Consider the following 26562-nt stretch of genomic DNA (forward strand, 5'->3'; position numbering starts at 1 on the left):
TCACGGATAGTCATGCATGATGCGTGCCAAAAATCCGTTTCCAAGGTTTACTCACAAGAGTCACAAGACATGTGACAGTTCAAGTTCACATGCATTAAAGGTCAATAAAACTGGATATGCTGGCTACCTACTAATATTTATTCTATAAATACTTATGTTGCGAAAATGTTACCTAATGCTTACTATATAGATTTAGCGAGGTCATCGTGTTTGGCGTATGACAATAAAAACGCGGCTAAGATGCTATAGGAGAAGTACGTATTAGGGGTATTAGGTTAAGATCGGACTATTTTTCGACAAGGTACTTACCTATTCTTTTCGCTCTTGTTATGTTTTTTTAATATGATACAAAAGTTGCCGTTTGTATATTTTGTAAGCAGGTACTTACCCTACCTTTAAATTTGACTGTCATCTTTAATTTACGCGACCTAATATTCGACTATTTTTCTTCTGACTATAAATCCGGAATAACTTTATGTGGAAGTTTTAATTAACATTTTATTATAAACAATACGGAATTTGAGTGGTTTATAGTTTAATGAAAAATAACAAAAAGTTGCAATTAAAGCAACTGCCTGTATTATAATTACGAATCACGTCAATCATGATATTTCCACTGTCCTCATGTTGTCAACAATCGGCAAACAAGCGATGGTGACTGTGACAGTCCTGTCTCGGTTCGCACCACTGTGCACTGTCCTCTCGTGGGAATACAGTGTACTTGGAATTACATATTTATATTCCTAACTTGTACGGTCGTCGCAACGTTTAATGTAGTTTTAACAGCCTTCAAGAAGCAAAGAAAATGTAGATGGCACCTGACAAAGAGACTATAAGGAAAATCTAATGACCTGTCCGGTTACTAGCCCCGCCTAGTGAATAAATTTTGTTTGTATGCCGAGTTGTATTGTAGAAAATGTTTGGCTATAAAACAAGCGTACATAGGCCACTGTGTCCGCTTACTATCAAATGGGCCAAATGGGTCGTGGGTTGTGGGATTTTTTCACCAAATTGATGTTTATACGTAATATTGTCGGCCTTCAGGTTTAATCATAACGAAACACAGACGAATTTAATCAATACTTTTTATGATATAACACCATGAAAACCAAGTTTTTTCACGTTTAAATACACGAATAAAGACTGAGGCACGGCTAATGAGTGACTCACGAATAAATAAATAATGAGTGACTCGATTCAAACGATAGTCTCAAGATTTTCCATCATCATAGATTATTATTCATTGTTGCTGAAAATACTGTAATCAAACCCATACATACCTACAGGGGACTTTGATTAATTCCTAATAATGATGTACCTATGATGTATCTTATATTTTTCAATACTATTCGTAACCAATTAATACGAGTAGATAGGTACCTAGGTTACTCGTGTTAACAAAGTCCCTAATACTTTAATATACATTTATCAGATCAGTGAATCACTAAAGTTAGTAAGTATACAATGATTCAAATAGGTACGAACGTACGTATACCTAGTACTTACCTACTCCTCCAAATTCGCATGCTCAAAGCTTGCGGACAGTACGTCTTGTGGCATATTAATGCAAAAATGACCATTTATTGTAACTGGTAAGTGGGGAGGCCCGACTGTTATTGACATTCTGCCTTCGTGCTCTACGCCTGCTTCGTCACCCAGCATAAATAAAAGATTAAGAGCAAACATACCTTACCTTTTACATAAATGACTAAATAAGCAACTGTTTTATTATGGCGCGGGCACTTACACCTCTATATCACGTGTCCTCAGTTCCGGAAGAAATAAAAGATTCCATCTTCGCATTCTTAATTTGTTTCTAAGCTTGATAGTAAAACGTTGACCAGACAGAGCCCGTGTGTACCTATGGTTGTGTTTAGCATGGGGGTGCTAATACGCCGCCACTTGAACGTTGCTCTTAAAATAACGTAAGTCATAACATTGTTTGCTATTCATGAGGCCATCACCATCAGTTACGCGACATCCGTGATTTTGTTTGAAGTTCATTAAATCATTAGGCAGTTTGTTTTAGGTTTTTAGGTACGAGTAAAACACTGCTTTCTTGTTCGGTTTCCAGACTCTTTCTTGTATCAAAAAGATTGAAAATCTTTTGACCTAAGGCCAAAATACTTTATTTTAACTCTTACCTACCGTAACTTTGCTAACTACTAAATAAGTAGGTAAAAATAGTTAAGACAAAAGTTCATAAAAATACATTTAAGTATCTTAATAAAATTGAGGTTTATTTTACTGTTGATTGAGTTGTGGGGTTTCAAAACCACAAGTTCTGAGACTAAATCATACATTATTTGAAAAGTGTAGCAAGTGCTGCACAATTTTATTAACAAAAAAAAAAACTCGTTTTAACTTTTGAATGGAAAAAATCACTGAATATAAAGGTAATTAGTTGAAAATGGTTTCTTGGTTTTTGAAGTACTCTATAATTTTATGAGATCTAAATAGCCCCACTTTATGGTATTTACTGTTTAATAACATGGCTGTGTAATGTAAGTAATATAATTATATGTAAATTTACGATGTTTGTCTTAACATGTGTATCGACTAACTAGTTTCATCAAATAGTTATTGCCATAATAAATGCCTGATAATTTTTGACATGCTCATATTTATCGAAACTCGAGTAATGAAGTCACTCTTGCCCTAGGGTAAAAGTTAATTATGTTATTGTGCTAAGTTGCATGGATTTTAGAATTCCTCGCATGATGAACTGTTTTTTAATAACTAAGTAACCTAGCAACGATAATATTTATAGTAAGTTAAGTAGGTATGTTATAAAATTAAGCATGTTGACACCACTGACAGGTTGAGCAGCCGAACCGGGGCACCTCGCGTCGCACCTCGCGCCTGCGCGTCTCCACCGCGGCATTGACACTGGCGCAGTACGCATGCTTGCACGCAATTACTCCACGAAAACTCCGTTTTGTACCTAATTGTAATAACTTTCAATGAGAATCCGTTTGTAGTTTGTACGTTACGCGCGACCGTGAAAGCATTTGTCGCTAGTCGGGTCTATGAGCTCATTACATTTATTTCGCAACGATGGCTAGGTAATCTGACTGAACATTATTCATACTTAAACCTAATAACTTGCAGAGTTAGATATGAGGCAATTCAGTGTTCTTGTTCCATATAGGTACGTTACAAATATACATTAACAATTTCCTAGGCAAGCTATTATAAATGGATAAATAAGCAATGTCCGAGAAAGGAATAAGTAATTGAGATTTTTGCATAGTTATATATAGCACAACGTAAAACGATAAAAAAAAGTTTTAATACGAAACTGTCCTAAAAAACTGCGATGATGAAACTGAAATTAATAAGTTCACTGGTGGCGGCCTGCACAACAACGGTGTTTTTAAATGTAACTCACTTGGTTGATGTTCGGTCAAAACATTACGTAAAGATTTGGCCACGCATGGCCGAAATAACAGGTAGACCTTGAATTCTTCCCACTAAGTGTGCCGGTATGCTCGGTTGCAATATGACTCACATTATTTAGCAGATATAGTGAGTTCAATCGTCTACAAATGCTAGTTGCACTTGACCTCGGAAGTGTTATGTTCCTCCGGACCCAGGCGGTTCATTTATAGACGCTCCTAGTAGGGGCAACCATGATGATAAAATGTAGTTATTATACACTTCGCCCACGAAGTTCAATGAAGTGAAATGAGCCCTCGGCAGGTTACCGAGCTCAGTGAACACTGCACATCCTCGGTCTTCCTCAGCCCCAATAGGGTATTATACTGCATTAAAAATAAATTATTTCACATCATGCATGAAATAAAGCACCAGATAATTATTAGAAAAACATAGATAGCAGTTATTTTTAAACAGAAGTTCTATTTAATAAATCGGATAGAAATATAAAAAGTAGGCGAGTTGACCGTGACGTCACGATGTAATGTTTCACATAAATTCCATATTAGCAAATCGTTTTGACAGTTCTAAATAAGAAACTGATTTGACTAGTAGGAAAATACCCTATTCACGAACCTCATGCGGACACTGGAAGTCTAAGATTACAGGCCCGCGTGAGGTCCGTGGATATTTTTAATATTAGAATATCACTATATAATCGAATTACCTTTTACAGCCGGTGTAACGAACTATTTTAATATGAATCATAGGCAATAACTGTGCCCATATCTATCTGCAGAATCTCGCACCTTCTAAAGATAATTGACGTCACGTTTGAAAATGACGTCTATCCTCGCTGACTTAGTCGCGGGTCCGCAAGGGCAATAGGTGCGATGGGGCAATCGGTTCATTATAAAATAAAAATAGAACAATCGCCATGATGTTGATTTGAAGACGATAACGAAATGGAATGGCGGTGAGATTGCTAAAGACTGGTCATGAAAAGTTGTTTTGTTTTGTGAGTAGGCAATGAGAACTTTTCTGGCTTTATCAGCGTTGTCAGCAATAATTCGTCGCTTTTGCCCTATGTGACATATTCGTGTACTTATTTGTAATTTGTGAACAGAAGTTTCAATAGTGTGATGACTAATAAATTTTACCTAGGTATTTTAAAATATCACTATTAAACTCGCCGTCATTAGAACTTGCGAACTATGTAAACAAACCGCCATATTGAAATTGTCTCTGAATGATGAATTTACTAGTGATGGGCAAGACTCTTACTTACTACTTTACTATAGCCTGACCAGTAATATATGATAATTGTCAAGAGGGCGCTGTTATTCTCATGTATAGGGTGACAATTCAGTGTAGTATAAAAAAAATTAGTTCCAGTGAAATTCCGCAACAAGGCGCACCCTCAATAGATCCTGGTTCACCTATAATGTCAAACCATATCGAGTAATAAAATACCAAAATTAAAAAACAAGTAGGTACTTACTTATTTTTAATTTGTTTAATCACGATCAAAAGACAAATTGGTACTTAAGAATGATGTATTTTACAACCGCGGCGGTAGGTACAGAGCGTGAGTTAGGTAGTGTGTAACGGGTTTATATCACAAACTTTAGTCACAACACTACCCATCATAGACAATTGTAGAATTTAAAAGAAACAAAAACGTCATTCCATCAGGTCCTAATAACCTAACTTATGAAACCATTTTAAACTCTTAATTAAATATCCAAGATACAGTTATATATTTATGTATTTTACGGAACGGACCATTTCAATAGTGTATATGTGTATAGTTTGAATTGTGTTTGATGGGGTAGCGTGAAAATTCAAGGAGAAACAGTCACAAAACAAAGTTACATTGTTTGTTTACATAGTTCGCAAATTCTAATGACGGCAACTTTATGTATTTCCTGAATAATTACTGTTACGTATCCTTAGGAATTAGATGCTGTAATTTCTTAGTTAATATGGTAGGGTAGGGAACTTATATTATTCAGGGATGTGCATGCACATGCAGTGGAGCAAGCTCATGACGATTTTTCCCTATTCGCAGAATTTACAATCTCATAAGTATAGACTTGAATTCTCATTTTTAATCAAAACGTATCTCTGTGACAGAGATCGATCATTGAATGGTACTTGCGATTTGGGAGAGAACAATGCAAGTCACAGAACTCATGAATGGGACTTGCTTTCAGCTTACACTATCTGGCAAAGATCAATCAGTGAGTGCGCGATAATTTTACGCAAGACCCGGAGGCATCACGCTTGACCCTGAACTCAATTCGGGCGCAATAATTTTGCAACTACCGCCGTTGGGCGCGGGCGAAGTGCGTCGCCGGTTCAAATGTAAACATTTGCAGGCGCGGGCGCTGCCGAGGCCGACGCGGACGTGCTTGCCTCCTTGCTAACTACATACCACACAAAACCTTTTATCGTGGGATCGTGGCAGACAGTTCGTCAAGTGTACAATTTGATCCTTAGAAGCTTAACGACTATTTGTGATCGTATTGTCAGACATATTCTGGTTCTATGAGGCATGAGGCATATCGCTTGGTGGATAACAGACGCTTCGGCGCACACAAAATAAAAAAATATCCGAAAATTTCATGGATAAAATTTAAGGTTAAGTAAGTACTTCTTGGATCATATCTCGCAATTCTTAACCGGGCCAATACAATCCGGCGCTTTACGATTTTTTGGCTGTTTGACGAAAATGTTTATACAATAATTATATTGCTAAATTTTTGGCGGTTACGTTGCGTATGCGTAAAGATCGGTTAAATAAAATATCTTTATTTCTCAAAAGAATTTTTACAATTCACTTATACCTATCAGAAACTAAACTAGGTACATAAATATTTACAAAGTGATACTAAGATCTTAAATCAAACCAATCGAAGTCAAACCGAAAGGTGTGATGTCAGTAAATTCCGTGTGTTATGATCATGTGAGCTCTGATATGTAGGTACATATTTACAAATACAAAATATTATCATGTTTGGCCGAGGTTCAATCAAGCGTCGCATGCGAATCTACCAAAATATGTAGGTACTTTACTATGATTAACAGAAAACTCCGTAATATGTATAACGATGATTGTAATTGTCATGATGTCATTTTAAATCGTTAGTCTATGTTTATTTTAGTCGAAAATATTTTTTAGTATCCACCTACAAGTAAATGACTAAAACCAAGCGCATTTTTTTTATACAACATTATAGGTGAACCAGAATCTATTGAGGGTGCGCCATGTTGCGGAATTTCACTGGAACTAATTTTTTTTATACTACACTGAATTGTCACCCTATACATGAGAATAACAGCGCCCTCTTGACAATTATCATATATTACTGGTCAGGCTATAGCTTTCCGGATAGTAGTTTATGCAACAGTGATATAATAAGGGTTCTTAAAATTCAAGGGTCGAAGTTACAAAACGAGACGTAGTCGAGTTTTGTAAAAAAAGACCCGAGAATTTTAAGAACCAATTATGAGCTGTTGCATACATTACTTTTTCTATGACAGCTGCAGCAAAAAAAAAAAAAAAAAAAAAAAAAAAAAAAAAAAAAAAAAAAAAAAAAAAAAAAAAAAAAAAAAAAGAGTTATTATTAAAAAAAAGAGTTATTATTAAAAAAAAAAGAGTTATTATTAAAAAAAAAGAGTTATTATTTAAAAAAAATTGAGTTATTATTTAAAAAAAATTGAGTTATTATTTAAAAAAAAAAAAGAGTTATTATTGTAAATGAAAACATACCTCTTTCAATCAAGATGATCGGAACTTGTATCTTTAAAAAAAATAAAGCAGTTGTATTATACTCATAAGATGACTGCTAGCAGTCATCTTATGAGCCTATAGACAAAGCATTCAAATGACATTGCTTTAGATATCACTGTCAGTCATTTAATTGACACATTTAAGTGCTGGAGTAGAAAAAATAAATAAAACGATGCTATACAATACCACAGATTATACACGGCTTGTTTAGGTTTCCATTCCATCTCATGTCCGTAGCACATATTTCCTATTTGTGGTGATCATATATGTACAAAAATCATAATTACCTATACTTATGTAGAACCGGTGGTGTGACTTGGCCGTGACTAGTCAGAAAACGAACTTGTTGATTATATCCTAATGATAATACTTGTTTACTACAACGTGAATCAATCGGCATGTTGTACTTGATTTGTTGTTCCAATGTATTGTAATTTAATTGCTTTAATTAGAGTTCAACGCGCTATTACGTCGGAAAAACTTATATTGCGTATAACAAACAATTGGGATTTAATTAATGCCACATGACAGTATTGCAGTAGTTAAGTCTCTACACCTAGCTACTTGTATGATTCACGAGGAATATATTTTTACTTAAACTGGAAGAATGGTAAACATAACCTTCAAAATCTGCATTATTTTATAGAATTTATGTATGTTTTCAAATGAATTGAAGTTTCCTGCTTCCTACTTATGCGGTGTGGGTCGATTATTGCCGGCCTTTGCTACGATGGTCCATCTTCATAAAATAGCCTTAGTATTCGCGAATTTGCATAAATAGTGTTTGACGTAAATGATAAACCTGTTTGTAGAGTGGATTTCATTGGGTGAGCAGTGTGGTATTAATGGAACATGACAATTTATTGCTTTCAAGGTACATATTTGATTGGTTGGTAACTGGTTGCTTTTTATAAAAACAAAGTCATAAATTGCCTTTTTCTGTAATCGGTCAAATTTTAAAATCTCTAAACTTATGAATATCAATGAGTGGAGGAATTGAATTTTTTTTACGTTTTAACGAAAACTGTACATAATTGAGCGTAGCTACTATAACTACATACATAGATAATAATATTAATAATGTATTACCTATAACCAGTATTACCAGCCAAAACGAGTTTATATCCTAGTCAGATTTACTGTTTTATTTGTTAACATTTGATAGCTTTCTGCACAAAAAATTATAAGCATATCGACAGATTGAATCATTCAAATGTTGTTTAATTACTAGTTTAAGTAGGTATAATAAAATTAATATTAATTTAATTATTGATTACACACGTTATACATAAATACCATTAAGAATTAGAAGTACATTTTAAAGGTAGGTATTGTTTACTGGGCATAATGGTCTAAGATCTAAATATGTATTACGAAAAATTCCTACCTACCTTTGTCTGTCACGTTGATTCAGCCCATGATGTCATAATATATGAGATAAGTTAAGAAAGGAATTCCTAAATTTTTACAACCGCTTCCGCGAACTAAACTCAAATGGTATAGCAATGGCAGTGTTTAATTATCTATAATTAATAAACGCGTAAAAGCCTTTTAACATTATTTTAAGTCGTGAGTCGAAACCGAATTCAATGTTATTATGTTTGCACTTCGACAAGCACCATTGACGATCGGAAGTACACGGAACGTAACGCACATTCGTAGTAAAATACTTACGTTGGAGTTTTTGTAACTTGGGAAATTCAACTCAATTAATTTTTTGTGCCTAAGATACGTCTGCGAGCGGTATTAATTTTTTTTAATAAAGCAAGGAATTAAAAAATTCGCATTGGGTTGGCAAACCTCGTTTCGGTAGCTCAGTTTGTCAGAGTGGTCAGAGAGATCCGAAAGGTACCGAGTACAAACCTTGCTCGAAGCGTTATTTTTTTTAGTCATAAAAAATATGAATACCTTTGGGCTATTGGTAACCAAGAGTATGTCCTGGATAACCTGTACGGGTATGACTACCGCAGTCCCATTAATTTCTATCTTACGTTGGTAAAAAGTGACAGTTGCTCTTTGTCACGTGTATAATTCACGCCCTTCATACGCCAGCTGGACAGCCTGGAAATATTGAATACAAACATTTTTACCTCACAATAGTTAGACTAAAAAATATTTACGGAAAATTAGCGTAATTATACTTGTTTCCATATGTCAAATAAGAAAACAGTCAGTTTTCAGGGAATCACTTCAGTTTTCAAAAATGTAGCACGTGTCGGAATTTACAAGCGCAGCTACGCAATGTCGGGTATTCTTTATAAATTAAGTAGCTTACATTTCGTAGCGATCACAAGCGTTACGTGTGTAGGTATGGGGTATTCGGTGCAGTGCAATTATTCTTTTAATACAATTGAGAAATATGACCTTCAGTGTTAAGCGTTTTTTTTATAGCTCTTGTTATAATTGCTGTTTGGGCACTGCCACAATTTATATATATGTAGTTTCGAATTGTGCGTTTACGACATGTACGGCTTTTGAAATATTCGAAACGGTTAATTAATATTCTTAGGTTTTTTTTTTATTAAATACATATCCAAAATCAGAGCAAACGTAATTTGATGCTGATTTTGTCATTAGTAGTCATGATCGCAATGCTGCTCTCTCGCACCAATATATATACAATAAGTGCGAGAGAGATACACTATGAGTGTAATCAAATTGAGATCTAATTAACTTTAATTATTTGATATTGTAAGTAAGTACCGTAACTTTCAAATAGTTTTTGTTCGAATGATTCAATAATGATTACTGTATGCCTTCGCGTATGTAGCTATTCTAAAAAAAAAACAGAATAATATCAGAGTTTATTCTTAACTAGCGGTGCCCCGGCTTCGCACGGGTTAACAAATTATATATACTTGGTCAACCAGATCTTGACAGTAGAAAAAGGCGGCAAATTTAAAAAATGTAGGCGCGAAGGGATATCGTCCCATACAAAATTTGAATTTCGCGCCTTTTTTTACTGACAAGATTTGGTTGACCAGCTATATAAACCTTCCCCTTGAATGGCTCTATCTATTAAAAGAAACCGCAATAAAATCCGGTGCGTAGTTTTTAAGATCTAAGCATACATACAGACAGACAGAGGGAAGCGACTTTGTTTTATTTTATACTATGTAGGTAGTGATAAGCGTGATCAAATAAATATTTCCACTTATTTTTCTTGTTCTCTGAATTGGTCTTCATGAACTTGTAATGCCATTGACATTTGACTTTGACTTTGACTTCCTTATTTTGTTATTTGTAAATTAAATGTCAAACGACACCAATGAATTATAAACAAATCGCTGATATTAGTTATCTTGAGATCAGCCAACAATAGTAGTTGATGTTACAAGGGATCAAAATGATGCATTTCCGTCAAGGGCGTACATTGAATCCTGAGCGTAATGAGGGATTCAAGTATTAACGCCCAAGACGAAATAATTTTGATACCGTGTGACACATACTGCTTTTCACATCAACTATGAGAAAAATAAAATAATAATGTGCAAAAAAAATTAAAAATAGTGTGCTAGATCCCTCCTAGCAGGGAGGAAAAGTGCCACTTTGATCCCTCCTAGCAAGGAAGAAAATGCTCTTTTTCGAATAGGTGGTGTGAAAAGGTACATTGTAAATTATAGGTACCTACTTACTGATGTGTCGTCGGAAAGTTTCTAAAATTGCGATATTTCCACATAAAAAAAAATCGGAAACTTCTTGTATCGTTTCCAAAATGAAACTTTTCTTAACTTCCTATGAAATTTCCCTGAAATTTCCACTTACAATTTTTTTGAAACTTCCCGCAACTTTATGCACATTTGTATATGTAGGCAATATCGTGATTTAAGATTTTGAGTAGGTAGTCTTCGAAAATCAATCAGCTGTTCTACAAACGTGTTTGTATTTATCCAAATTACCGAGTTTCACTAAGCTGAAATCATCCTATTGATTACTTAAGTGATTATGATAGGCAGGCTCACTTATTATAAGTAGGTAGATCAATTATTAATACCATCACCGATATAAATCTTCAACTTGTCAATATTTGACTATGTTTTGTATATTTTATCAATTACCACGTGAGGTAAATAATTTACCTCATATCTTTTCAAATTTCTCATATTTATTTCCTTATCTGCTTTATTAAATATTGAATCGGAATTTTCCTTAAGTACATAGAAACGCAAAAGTTCAACTATTAAATACGGGTTCATTCCATCCGAGGCATTTAGAGGTTACATAGTGATTTAACAAAAATAGCACTTTTCGGGCACGGGGAGTCGATGCGTCTGTAATATAATGGAATATTATAATATATTATATTCAATATCATAATATACATATTATATTACAGGACTAAGCCAGAAATATTGTAAAGGTCTGTGCAAGCGGCTTGAGTCGCAACCACGTCGTTAACGAAAAACTAATTAATAAAAAAAAATATAATTAATTAATTAAAGTTTTAGATTATAAGTATTATTACTGTCTTTTTGGTCGTAAATGTGGAATTGTGGAATTTACCAACCTCGTGTTTCTAAACGACAGCTTTGATCATCCATTTATATAGCACTCGTTCGGCAGTTTCCTATTTTTTTAGGCCTTTGTACTAATTGCTTACTATAAATAGGTACCTGCTCAATATTGAAAAACTCTGTTGAAGTTTTAGTGGAATTTGATACCAAATTATGTGGTATTATAAACGCGGAAGCGGTCAGGGTCAATTACAATTATAGGTAGGTACTTATTAACTACTGATGTATTAAAAAGGTCTAAGATAGTCAGAAGGATGAAAAACCATGACGCAGTTAATAGGTTCAATTAGGTGGCTAGAAATGAGGGCTCTTCTATTTGTTTCATCCGCAATCCAATCAGCTCACTTAATACTAAATGTAATTAGAACGATTGTCTAGTTAAGAACACAATTAGAAGGAACGGAACTAAACGAAAAATTTAAACCTTATGTATCTACGATTTAAGAGGTACTTGATTGGCATGTATTGCTACTTGATTGCTTATACGATCATTTTTCTAAGAATACTAATGTACAGGGAAACGGAACTTAAACTGTGAGCTATTTGTCAAATATGCAAAACTAATAACGCGGAAAAAAGATGATCTTGAATTAGTGGTCACCTTCATCTCTCTAGACAATTGCAAATGCATTAAGGTCATTCGTTTGTTTTTAATAAAGTGCGATGTAGATGATAGTGAAAGAATTAAAAATTGTCTACGGTATCTGTACGTAATATAGGACATGATAATCCTGTCAAGTCAGTGTATTAATTCGTTTCAGTGTCCGATGGGCAAGCGGCGCGACCTTACGCTGCGCGCCCACGGCTTCGCGCACGCGCGGCGGGAATACTAACGCCAACAGAACGCCTTGGGTGATCCTTGGCTTCAAAACCGAGCTCCTTTCTTAGCACTATTGCGCTCACTACGATGTATTTTCTAGTAATCAGAACCAATGTGGCGCTGCCATTATTTATTAGCATAACACTGTTGTTGGAACTGTTCGCGGTGGATGCGTATTAATCGCGGGATGTCCTCAAGCCGGCACTGCATGTTGACAAACTTTAATCAACATTGACCGGATTTCGCAATCATGATGCGTTTACGAGTGACATATACGCCTGGATGAAGGCAATTTCGTATTCTACTTTAAAACAATGATTCGTGCCTCGCCTCGCTTCGAATATAGGTACAGTGCAGACCTTTAACCGTACCACCTCATCTAAGAGTACCCATGCCCATACCGCTCATTAACACTTAGCTTGGAATATTGGATTGGGCCATTCGGCGAGGCCACTGGGGTTACTCGAGTTAATAAACGGCTGTTACGTTTGCTTTCGTATCTTGCCTAGAAATTTCAATCTACCTGCATTATGATAAAATTTAATGATTTAGCTAATGGACATATTTTTTCAAGCGTGGAATAGACTACTTCTATCCGTCTCTAGGTATCGTTATTATTTTATATACCTGGGATCAATGGCCAGTAGTTTGCGATATCTTATCGCAGCACTTTTTTATCGGTAACTTGAAGATGTTTAAATAAAATCGTCAGCCAATGGATGCTTTCACTACAATATGTGAGAATAATTAGTAAATTAATTATTATATCACTCACCTGGATTGGATGTTTACAAACAATCTAGTGTTGCAACATATTTCACACAGTAATTGGACAATTTGCCATAAAAGCAAACACAGATTTGATGTTGGTCACCTGGTTATGCCACTGCATTTTAGAAGATAATTAAACTTGGTCGGTATCCTATGATATTGAATTACCTGCGAGTGCTCGGCGTAGAGTGCGGCACTGCTCGGCTTGTTTGTGAATCTTCCAGAGGGGAGCACATGCACTACCGGGTGGTGACGGGACTGAACGTACGGAAACGGTGGAGTGAACGGTATGGACGGAGGCGCGGCGCGCCGGCGGTCACGCTGCAGGTGTGCTCGGTACTGGCCGCGCGCGCCGATTCCTCGCACTTTTATCACATCGCATGCGCTCGCGTCTTCAACTTGACTCCTCACTGATGACCAGCTGCAGTGACGCTACAGCACCTCTGAAACATAACAATTACAGTGCTTGAAGAATTTATAAATGAAACCCTGTACCAATTAACACATGTATCAAGAAATCGTTGGGAAAAAACCGGCCAAGTGCGAGTCGGACTCGCGCACGGAGGGTTCCGCACCATCAACAAAAAACAAGCAAAAAAAACGGTCACCCATCCAAGTACTGACCCCGCCCGACGTTGCTTAACTTCGGTCAAAAATCACGTTTGTTGTATGGGAGCCCCACTTAAATCTTTATTTTATTCTGTTTTTATTATTTGTTGTTATAGCGGCAACAGAAATACATCGTCTGTGAAAATTTCAACTGTCTAGCTATCACGGTTCGTGAGATACAGCCTGGTGACAGACGGACGGACGGACAGCGGAGTCTTAGTAATAGGGTCCCGTTTTTACCCTTTGGGTACGGAACCCTAAAAAGAGTGGGCCAGTTTAAAGTTTAAACACATGTAGTCAGTAAAACAAGCTGAAGCCTCTTTTAAAAAAGCGGCCAAGTGCGAGTCGGACTCGCGAGGGTTCCGTATTTAGGCGATTTATGACGTATAAAAAAAAACTACTTACTAGATCTCGTTCAAACCAATTTTCGGTGGAAGTTTACATGGTAATGTACATCATATTTTTTTTTTAGTTTTATCATTCTCTTATTTTAGAAGTTACAGGGGGGGGGGACACACATTTTACCACTTTGGAAGTGTCTCTCGCGCAAACTATTCAGTTTAGAAAAAAATGATATTAGAAACCTCAATATCATTTTTGAAGACCTATCCATAGATACCCCACACGTATGAGTTTGATGAAAAAAAATTTTTTGAGTTTCAGTTCGAAGTATGGGGAACCCCAAAAATTTATTGTTTTTTTTCTATTTTTGTGTGAAAATCTTAATGTGGTTCACAGAATACATCTACTTACCAAGTTTCAACAGTATAGTTCTTATAGTTTCGGAGAAAAGTGGCTGTGACATACGGACGGACAGACAGACGGACAGACAGACAGACATGACGAATCTATACGGGTTCCGTTTTTTGCCATTTGGCTACGGAACCCTAAAAATAATAAGATATTGGATTGATATTCAGTTTTGTTACTTATATAATAATATAAACTTTATATTGCCAGAAATGTTACCACGAACCTAAGGCCTTTGACCTTACTTATACATATTTAGATTAGCTACCCAAAATAGTTGTTTCCCAATATTTTTTGTTCCATTCACGTTTTTCCTCATTTTGTTTTTTAACCATTCTTTTACTTTCTCAGTACCTACTTAACTTTATTGCACGTGTATGTCCCAGTCGCTTTTTCCCCAAAGAGTAATATTTCCGAGAACATCTCCTTCTTACCCTGAGTCGCCAGCGGGGCTCCTTTTTCTGGGCGGTTTGCCCTTCGGGCATCTGAAGCTAACCTACTACCTATCAACTTAGCGTGACTATCTCGAAAACATTACACTTTGGGGAAAAATACACCTGTAATTAAATTAACTAGGTACTTACTGTAAAAATAAAAGACTACCCAATGACGTACATATATATCTCAGGACGCGCCTTACGGGCACTAAAAATGGTACTAGTTCATAGATGCCACTCACGAATTCGAGCCAATCGTGCAGTCTAACGCAACTAGTTGCGACCAATCGCGCGCGTGATGCAAACTCAACAACCAATCGCGTTGTAGCGGTGTCACACCGCTGTACTGGCCCCATTCATGCACCATTCTTATTGCCCGTAAGGCCAGTCCTAAGATATACGTCAATGCGACTACCAATTAAAAAGCAGAATGGGAAATAACGCGAATGGAACAACAAATACATATTGGGAAACAAAAATGTTGGGTAGCTAACCTAAACACTCTTCGTACATAATTAGAACCATACAATATTATTTATAGGTAGGTGTACTTCATTAAAAACATAAAATGTCTCGTCATTATCATTAAAGATGCCAATTGATGTCACTTTGGCCCATGTTTACCTATTGCATTAATTGACGGTTAAAGGAAATGACTTCCCAGATCAAATAAGAATACGCCGTGTTTTTTATCTTCGTTAATTTCAAGGGTAGGTAGGTACATTATTTCTGCGCGCTGGCTGGTGGCCTATAGCGGTAAGAGCGTGCGACTTGCAATCCGGAGGTCGCGGGTTCAAACCCTGGCTCGTGCCAATGAGTTTTTCCGAACTTATGTACGAAATATCATTTGATATTTACCAGTCGCCGCTTTTCGGTGAAGGAAAACATCGTGAGGAAACCGGACTAATCCCAATAAGGCCTAGTTTCCCCTCTGGGTTGGAAGGTCAGATAGCAGTCGCTTTCGTAAAAACTAGTGGCCACACCAATTCCTGGGAATAGTTGCCAAGCGGACCCCAGGCTCCCATGAGCCGTGGCAAAATGCCGGAATAACGCGAGGAAGAAGAAGAATTTCAAGGGTACATTTCTGAGCGTAAATTAAGTTAATTCCAGTTTCTAATGAACTCCGTCTTGAAGATAATCATGAATTAAGTAGTTTATCCGAATGTGTACACATGCCTTAAATTCGCCGTATACTCTAACATAGTGTCAATGAGTCAATGTATATTTGAAATTAGCATTCTAATTTGATGCTACTTTATGTAGCTAGGTAAAATGTGACCGCAGCTACGGTACCTAAAATTTATTTAATACATTTCGTTAGTAAGCAACGCGCATGTGACACTCCTGGAGTTGAAGGCAGCCATATGCTACGGAGATTTTATCAGGCGGTTTCAGGCGGGCGTGCTTGTTTACCACCGACGTGGAATAAAAAAGTTAGGTAGCTCATGAAAAAGGTATGCTTTCAGATGAATTTATACTAGATGTTTCATGCAAATGGCTTTGAATTATGATACAGTACATTTCAATGAAAGTGTGTTATTATTTACGAGTCCCGAGATGTCTTTTATGAGCCTACATACTCTTTATAGTTCTTTCGGATTTATTAAATAGAAATTGTGTCTGAAAATAACTAAATTTGACCAACTCTTGATTTCCGGGTGAGCTGAAATTTTGCATATGACATGGAGCGGGACCAATTTTTGAATTTCGATCGCTCGATTTCGTCACTCGAAAATCAGTGGAAAACGGCGAAATTGCTGATTTTTGAAATACGAGCGATAGAAATTTAGAATCTAGTGGTATCGACCACTCGATTTCAATTTTATTAGTAGAATTTAAATGCCTAGTAGTGGAGATATTATTGAACGAAATACACGAAATCGAGCGGTCGAAATTCAAAAATCGGCTCCGGTCTTGATCTGACGATGAAGACCGGAGGAGGCCATGGAAACTCTGTGATAAAACAACGCAAACTAATTGTGTTTGGAGTTGTTAGAGTTGTCTCGGTGAGTATTAGTTACCTGTGGAATAGTAGTTTGTGTTACAAGGGATCAAAATGATATATTTCCGTCAAGGGCGTATATTGAATCCTGAGCGTAATGAGGGATTCAAGACGAAATAATTTTGACACCGTGTGACACATACTGCTTTTCACATCAACTATGAGGAAAAAAAATCCCTACCGATTTATTTGTTTCAATTTTAATTTAGGCATCACCACCATCATAATTAAAACTAAACACTATCTCAGACCACAGAACTTGATACTCGTAGGTATTTACGATTCCCGAAGTATGTCAAACAACTCTACTTGGGTACTTCATCGACATCACAGTCATAAAAATCTACCTATGCTTAATAAGTAGGTAGCACCTATGTTTGAGTTTTGTTAATATTTATGCCAAAAAATTACTGTTTGTCCCAGGTGCTTTACCTAAGACAAACAGTATTTATTAATATTTAACCTAAGATAAATAAAATAAGTATCTGACTAAATCACCTGTTTAAAGTACTATATTTTCCACTCTTTCGTTCACTTTTAATTTAATTTAAGACACTATGTTGATGTTAAAACGCGGTTTACGTATAATTGATTTGTGGAGGTGCGAAGGGAATCTGGTTCCGGCTGAAAAACAGCGCTGAAGTGTCACCCATGTGGGCGGGCAATTTCAGCATCATGCTGACGCCAAAACCGTTTGCCACATCATTTAGAGATAATTATAACTTATACTTAATATTATTAGAATAGTTAGTTTAAGTTAGTTAGTTTATATTTGGTACTTTTTTGTGGCAATAAAGCATTTTCATTTCATTTCATTTATTTTTCGGCATTTTTCCATGTGCATCAAATGGATGAAAACATCGAGAGCGAGTTTATCACGAGAATGGTTCCCGAAGTATCCCGAGACGGTTTGAACTACCTACACTTGAATGTTCCCTAGTGTATTTTAATGTTTTCCGTAATCATTGACTATACTGTCGGGAAGGGTCAATTTCCAGGGGCAGAACTTTAATCCGGCAAATAATTTTACCTACTTATTTAAGTATTTGATTTTTTTACATGAAAAAAATTTGATGTTTCTGTATGCAGGCGGAAGGTCATCTTTTATTTTACGTCGAGGTCTGTGAACCTAAGTAATTGTATCCCTCGATGCTGTTTAATTGTTGAACTTTTGACATAGTTTCTTCCGTTAGTTAAGTTTTGCTCATGGGGTTGCTTTAACGATGATGTGACGCTTTGTGTGAAATGACGACGACTTACGACTTGAGTAACAGACTAAAATAATGATTGAAAAACTTTAATCAAGTTTAATCAAAGAAACTCCTCCACTTTTAAAGTCGGTTAAATTTAAATGTAAGCTCATGTTACCCGCGTCATAAAAACGATTGGATTGAAAAATAGTTTACTCACTTATGTAGGTAGATACTAATTGAAATAAACGTGCTCGATCACGGGCCAGACAAGATATAGAGCCAATTAATATTCAACTTATTTTATCATTGTTTAAAAATGTACATTATAATGCTAAAGATACTCAGGTGTCCGTACGATTTATAAACTTAATTTTATTCATGAAAATAGACCACCAATAGTGGTAATTACATAAATTATCAAACAAGTTATGAAGATGGACAATATTATTATGTAATAGGTAGGTACCTACGTATTAATTTAGTAGCTAATTGTGTCTGGATACTTACATTTAGATACCAATTTTTAAAATTCTAGTACTAGGTAAAAAAGTATTTATAATAAATACTTTTTTATTGCACATTTCAGTTCACGAAAAGAGTTCAGGGGGCCTAGCTAACATGTCAATCGTTTTGAGAAAACGAAACAAAACGCTTTAATTTTCATACTTACAATATTACGTTTATCTTAGCCTTTGGTTTCGTTTTCTGCAAACGAGTGTCATCTTGGCTAGGTCCCCAGAACCCACATTAATAATAGAGACAGATCACAGGTGCCCTATCTCTTCCAGGCAGCCAGGTAGTTAGGTATTTATTACGGTCATCATCATATCAGCCAAAAAGTGTTAACTCTTAGATATACATAAGTCGTAAATATTTATTTCCGAAGATAGCGCCCCTCCAGATGCAAAGGAGCCCATCACGCTCGCCGCGTTGCCACGTTGAACCGCTTCATTCCTTCGTTTCCCATTATATACTGTACCTACTGAAAATCTTCACTTATAAGTATACCTTACAGCACTAACCTACCTAATTCGTATTTGTTAATGTTTTTATTTATGGTGGCGGCTATACTAGTTCGAATACTAAATTCATTTTTGTTTATTCAAAGAAAGATAAACGAATTAAGTAAGTAATTAAATTCACTTCTGGCGACGAGATCCATGAAGAGTTAAAGAAGAGCAAACATGAAGCTTCTTAAATCTAATCGGACAAATGATTTGACGCAAAGTAGGTACATTTATTGATCTTTCCTGAAATAACAGGCCAAGGAAAATTTCACAATTAGCTTCTAGCTAGATCAAGTTAAGCGTTTAGAAATTGGAACCGATTTACTATTGTATGTGTTTGCATAAGTAGCTACTTAGTCTACATTTCTGAAATTAACCAGCCTTGTAAGCTTGACCTAGGTTGCTTAATTAACAGTTCTAAGTGCATGGGCACACTTAGCGTCTTTCGAGCGTCGGCGTCTAGCCAACTCTATGGCTGCTGCTCGACGCAACGTCGGTGCAACGCCATTTTCCATAACGCTGACTAGACGCCGACGAGGACTCGAAAGATGCTGTATGCCCGGGCCCTACATATTAAAAAAAGTAGGTAACTAGAAAATAATGAATTTGTTCAATTATTGAAACCTAATTTAGTTTTATTCGCGGCTGGCTGCTTCTGTTACTCCGAATTCTACCCCAAATTGCATGAACCTCAAGGTAGGCGAACTAATTTACACTTGTATCATAATTTCGTAAGCATGATCTGTTGCAAACCCCGCGGAGCGTAACCCTATGCAATACCACTATATACTCGATCTCATTTTATGTAGCACATGGCTGCCAAAAAGTTCGTCCAAAGGTTTATTAAACTAATCGTGTTTAAAAATACCTATCGAAACAAGTTTTGATGCTTGCTATAAATAAATCCGAAACACGAAACCATATTTGAATAGCCGGATCTAGATTTACCGAAGGCCAAATCAAACATCAAATTCTGAAGAAAAATTCCAAACACATCTCAGAGATTTCCGGTAATTAGTTACTAAAACGCTAGTTAAAATTTAATATAAATTACAGATTTTTAAATACATATGTTAAACAAAAACGCTTTGAGCCAGAATCGAACTACCGTACCGGTACCGCGAGTTTACGTGAATTTGGTAAATATTTCTATCATTGCCTTTCATCGTTTACATGTACGCCTACTACTACACTACTACTACCTACTAGGAAGAAGGGATCAAAGCGTATAGGTGTACAAATATATAAGCTTAATGAGAACTTGTTTTAAGTTATAACTCTATTAAAGGGATTCTATGGAAAACCTACATAATAGTCTTTAAAGTCTTTTAAAATGACTTTCCGTTTTTTGTGTAGTTTTCTACGAAAGAAAGCCTAGCCACAACTTACTATTTATGTTAAGATAGATATTTGTCACATTTCTGAAAAGCTGCTTTAAAACATGTGCCATAAAAATATTTTCACACGATCACGGACGGAGACCGGCGAATTAATGCAAAACATGCAAAACGACAAAAACCCGTCCGTCATGTACCCGCAATACATACCTGGCGCGTTTGCGTCACCGGTCAAGTGACCCCTGATTTGGCTTTTTAGTAGACACGCAGAAAACGGACGGTATAATACCAACGCCAAATAAATGTGGAAAATTTACAGCATACTTAAACCAGTGAGCAGCATTAGACATCACGTCATATGTGGGAATCCCTTTTACATTCAAATAGGTAATAAGTACTTAATAAGATAGTTGCTATAAAATTTAATATGTATATAGGTATATTTAGCTATTCTATACTCTCATATGATCAAATATATGTATGAACTCTTACGCACACACTATTAAATCATGTCTAGCATCAAGTTTGTGGGCATCTTGCCCGATACATAATCTGACAGTGACTGTACTTACGTAGACTATACAGGGTGCCCAGTAATTAATGGATAACCTTCTAACCAACGACAGGGCACCTTAGGCTGGTCCAGAAAATGCACTTATAGGTCTAATAAAAGTTTCGTGGTTTTCGAGATAATCGCACTTTTCTAAATTTTAAGCTATTAAAAAGGACAGAAAAGTTCGATTATCTCGAAAACCACGAAACTTTTACTAGACCTATAAGTGCATTTTCTGGACCAGCCTAAGGTGCCCTGTTGGTGGTTAGATGGTTATCCATTAATTACTGGGCACCCTGTATAAAACTTGACGAGTAACTATGTACGTAAACCTAGATAAAAGCGGCCAAGTGCGAGTCGGACTCGCCCATGAAGGGTTCCGTATTTAGGCGATTTAAGACGTATAAAAAAAACTACTTACTAGATCTCGTTCAAACCAATTTTCGGTGGAAGTTTACATGGTAATGTACATCATATATTTTTTTTAGTTTTATCATTCTCTTATTTTAGAAGTTACGGGGGGGGGACACACATTTTACCACTTTGGAAGTGTCTCTCGCGCAAACTATTCAGTTTAGAAAAAAATGATATTAGAAACCTCAATATCATTTTTGAAGACCTATCCATAGATACCCCACACGTATAGGTTTGATGAAAAAAAATTTTTTGAGTTTCAGTTCGAAGTATGGGGAACCCCAAAAATTTATTGTTTTTTTTCTATTTTTGTGTGAAAATCTTAATGCGGTTCACAGAATACATCTACTTACCAAGTTTCAACAGTATAGTTCTTATAGTTTCGGAGAAAAGTGGCTGTGACATACGGACGGACAGACGGACAGACGGACAGACAGACAGACATGACGAATCTATAAGGGTTCCGTTTTTTGCCATTTGGCTACGGAACCCTAATAATTAATTACAATAATAATATAGGCTTTACTAGGAACATTTTAGATCCCATCAACTCTCAATAGGCCTTACACCCTGGCCGGTGCTGCCTCTGCGTGCATCCCGTGACATGGGTCAGCATCCGCTGGGAGGGTCTCTACTCACGAATGTTCGGAACACCATTGTTCCGTGATGGGAGGCGTGCGCGGAGCCGAAGCCAACACGTAGATACCCTTTTGACACTTTAATGAAATGTAAGGGGTACACCAAGCGGATGCTGCCCTTGCCCGTGTCATGAGATGCACGCAGAGGCAGGCAGGCAGGCGATCAACTGCTAGCTATGGGCTAAAAAAATTACGCCTGCCTAATAAAACGCTATGCAATTTTATTTCCTGTAGACGGTGACTCCCCTCACAAGATGGGCTGCCACAAAAAGCGATATGAGCGGCTCAGGGGTGTCGAGAGGTGTGCGCCGCTTTCTACCCAGTGGCCGTTAACAGCCACTGTGCTAACTCGCGTCTTATGCCTCGTATTTCACTCCCACCCCTGGAGCTTATATACAGGGTGCCATTTGAGTCGTGATCAGTAATATGTTTTTGTAACTCCATAAACAACGAGCAATTTAATGCCCCTACTCTTATTAAAAACAGACAAAATATTTTTTTTGTTTATTTTTTGTCATTTATTGTAGTGGTATTTAAACAGCTTTGTAAGATATTTCAAATGAAAAATTAAGTAAATTTTATTTCTAACTGGGACAAATGACAAAATTGATGTCAATGACAGTTCCGATTCAAAGAGGCGATTCAATTTACTAATTTAAATATCTTAATAAGCCGTTGTAAGAAAGTGACATACTCCGCCTGAACCCGTTGTAATATCCTAAATCCACTTATAAAAGTAAAATACTTAAATGAGAAAAAATTAACAAAAAAAAAAAAAATCTTGTCTGTTTTTAGTAAGAGTAGGGGCATTAAATTGCTCGTTGTTTATGGATCCAGTGTACAGGACTTTTATTCGAGTGTTTTACATTGTTTATAGCATCAAAAAGCGAAAATAGAAACGTGCTCTCAACTATTATAGCACATCGATTTGCTAGTTGGGGAGTTAGAAAAACATATTACTGATCACGACTCATATGGCACCCTGTATTTATAGGTCCGACGACTCTACTCTGGCCGGCTGGCCAAGGCAAGCCAGATAATCCCGTATCACCCACCCTCCTTCGGGTGACAGAACTCCCCAGGAACACGCGGGTACGTGAGGTCGATACTCCCCAACAGCTCGCCACAAGCTTCCTTACTAGGGCTTGCAAATATTCGAAACTTTCAGATATTCGAATATTCGACTTTTTCTGACGACGTATTCGAATATTCGAATAATTATTCGAATATTATAAAAAATAAGAAAAGGAACGAGAAATCGGTTTATTATCGTTTTATTCAAAAGCTTTTTTCAAATATTGCTAAAACTAAGGATATTTGGCAGAAATCCACTTCATTGACTAGATTTTATCATCCTACTATTTATAAGATCGAATACACTAATAAAAACAAGTAAAACGCCAAAATTAGACGTATTTAATATTTCTAGATAAAACTTATTATAAATGCGTCGTTGCGTGAAATAATATAACTTTAACCATCCAAACACTTAGGTATGTAAGATATTTTTTTTAGTTGGTAATTATTTTCCGATTTAAATTAACTTGTAATCACTCAGAGGCCTGTAAAAAGGCCTTTAATTTCATTGTATTTTGAATCTTTATTGACTTTATTTGTTTTGGCAAGTTATTATTCCTAATGGTCGGCTAATTATATAATATTGAAATATTTAAGGGAAAAAGTTAGTTGAGTACTGGGTGGATTATTCGTCAGCTAAAGGTGCATGGTTAGATTACCAAGTTGGGCAGGTTTGGTATGATTAAATTTGAGAATTGCGATAAGTGGCAAGGTTTAGACTTCAAAAATTCGCTTAACGTACGCTTGTACTGAATAAACAGAATGACCCTTTAACTTAAAACTTACACACCGTAAAAATAACATACTTTTTGATTTCGTTTTCTTTTAAATTGAGTTAGGTTTCACTGTATTCACGAAGTCTATCGAGAGGAATACAGTAAAAATATTATTTCCTTCGTATTTGGGTACCTACCGTTCCTCATTCACTGTAAATACCCGTAAAACACACAGAAACTGTAACTACAGCGGATGACATAGATTTTTTTATAGTAATAAAAAATATTCGAATATTCGAAACCTGAGCGGCCGAATATTCGAATATCAAAACAGGTCGAATATTCGACAAATTCGAATATTCGAATATTCGAATTGCAAGCCCTATTCCTTACATTATTATACTGATTAATTAAAGCATATACTCGTACATGTTATTTTAATACATAGCAAGCAAATACATGTCTTGATTACAATAATGGTAATCAAGAACAACATTCTGTATCGTTCGTTCACTGTTCAAAGGTGCGTTCTGATTTCTGATCTAAGATCTAGCTAATGCAGACTCGCATGTTTGACATACATCGGTTGCGCGCTGTATGTGAGCCTTGCTTGAGTTGCGCTAATCAGAGGGCCTACCGCGAACACCGAAGTTCACAAATTGGGGGCATATTTCTCATTTACTACAATTAAGGCGTAATTAGAGTGACAGAGAAATATATATGGAAGGCCCTTAGGTGCGCAACTTAAAGCAAACACGCCTGCGATCTCGCAGCTCATTCGCTAGATCTGAAAACAACTTCAAGTGCTAGCCACGTGTCAATAAGGGACATAAAGTACAAAGACTACAAAGTAACAAACCAGTATGGAGTGCATTGAAAACAAAGTAACGCTAATGTTTTATTACACCTATAAATACGTTATGTTATAACAGATGTCATCTTTTTGCATGTAGATTGAAGTTGTATTCGAAATTACGTAATAAAGCTGACGTTTGCGTGCGTTTATTGAATGAAATTTAAGGTGTTTTTTGGTTCCTTGAGATTTCTATTCGATTTGTCTCTATCTATAGGCAAAGAGTAATGCCCAGTCAAATTAGGAAAATATACCTTTGTGGTAATCTATGACCTACTTTGTATGAATTAATATTAGTTTGATTCTATTCCATATCATCATTTTTACAAAAAAAAAACCGTTATTAATAAATAGCATATAGAAAGAAGTAGCAGGAACAATTCTAATCATGATCGTTCAATGACCTAATGCTGTATGGAAATATTTATCGTAACATTTAATTAAGTTAAGAAATCGTTAAAATATAGGTACCTTGTTTGATAAGTATAGAACCTCGCCAAATCCTTTCTGCTCGAGTAATGATGAAGCATTCATTACTCTTTTGTTTTGCTACGGTATTTCTGTATTAAAACACCTATCCTTTCACTTTGTGTTCAGGAGGTCTATTCTGATTGTAATAAGTTGGCTGTGAATTAGTGCCAAATTTTTCAACCATAAACGTCACTTTTGACAGATCATATCCATAACAGATCCAGATCAAATTGATAACCCATTATTACAATCAGAATACGCGTCCTGTCCTTGTACTGTCTAAACTTTAGTTAATATAATAAATCTATAAGGACAACGGCTTGTAGCTCTTTCGTCACGTCATTTCTTTTCGTAGCACTTCGTAGCAGTTTGTGCTACGAACCAGGATTAGTATTATTTTTTTGGGAAAAACAACACGGGCTTAGAGTCATTCCGATTTTAAGAATCCGCATTAACATTAAGCATAAATACTTATTTCATTCATTTCATTTCATTTATTCAGTCACAATTTACATTGTATATGAATAAAAATTATAATTAAAATAAAAAATAAAAATAAAAATTAAAAATAAAACTTAAATAATATCATGCAACTATAACAATTATTTACAAGACTTAATAATATTTACAGATATGGTACTTATGTCAGAATAATTATTGAAGTGTAAAGTCAAAATGTTCACATGTTATTATTACTCGCAGGCAACCGTTTTGTGATTAACAAAAGCGCTACCGCTACCATTTTTCAAAACCGCTGTTCTCTGAACCTACGACACTTTAACCCTTGCTTTTTAAAGTCCAGTTGGGTAAAAAGTTATTAAAATTAGTCGTTAAGTGATGATACTGATGATGACCACATATCGGGGTTTTTGGTGCGGGAATGAGTATAAAATAACTTTGTTTTTTGTAAAATAGTTACCAAACTATGAATTAAAAATAGTTAGTAAGCTCCAAATGTGCTTAGAAATGTTAAAATAGTATCGGTGTTTACAGTTTTTACCTATTTTTTGACAGTGTAAAACATTCCCGCACCAAAAACCCCGATGTATGATGGTGACGTATCAACCAGTATTGACAAAAAATTCAAGTAGCTCCAAAGACTGGGACCGGAAAAAACGATGACGTGAACATACCCTACCTAAGGGCCCGATTCGGATTTTGAAATAGACATCTATTAGATATCTTTTAGACATCACCAAGATACGATAACGATATTGTTTAAGATC

The 26562-nt window shown here is 35.9% G+C and overlaps 2 protein-coding genes and 1 long non-coding RNA gene across 4 annotated transcripts in view; all 3 read right to left on the reverse strand.

The window, feature by feature from the left end:
* Window positions 1-13664, reverse strand: part of LOC134650247 (very long chain fatty acid elongase AAEL008004-like) — a 36449-nt gene extending 22785 nt beyond the window's left edge. The window contains exon 1 of one of the 2 annotated variants that reach the window (XM_063505201.1): window positions 13448-13664. The gene's annotated coding sequence lies outside the window, so the exon portion shown is untranslated. The remainder of the gene's footprint in view (window positions 1-13447) is intronic. The other variant, XM_063505199.1, reaches the window with a different exon arrangement.
* LOC134650362 (uncharacterized) overlaps window positions 1-26562 on the reverse strand; it is a 265217-nt gene that overhangs the window by 105120 nt on the left and 133535 nt on the right. The gene's annotated exons all lie outside the window — the stretch shown is intronic.
* Window positions 1-26562, reverse strand: part of LOC134650260 (peroxisome biogenesis factor 2) — a 149657-nt gene that overhangs the window by 83962 nt on the left and 39133 nt on the right. The window lies entirely within an intron of this gene.

This window comes from Cydia amplana, chromosome 8 (genome assembly GCF_948474715.1).
Source record: "Cydia amplana chromosome 8, ilCydAmpl1.1, whole genome shotgun sequence".
NCBI lineage: Eukaryota > Metazoa > Arthropoda > Insecta > Lepidoptera > Tortricidae > Cydia > Cydia amplana.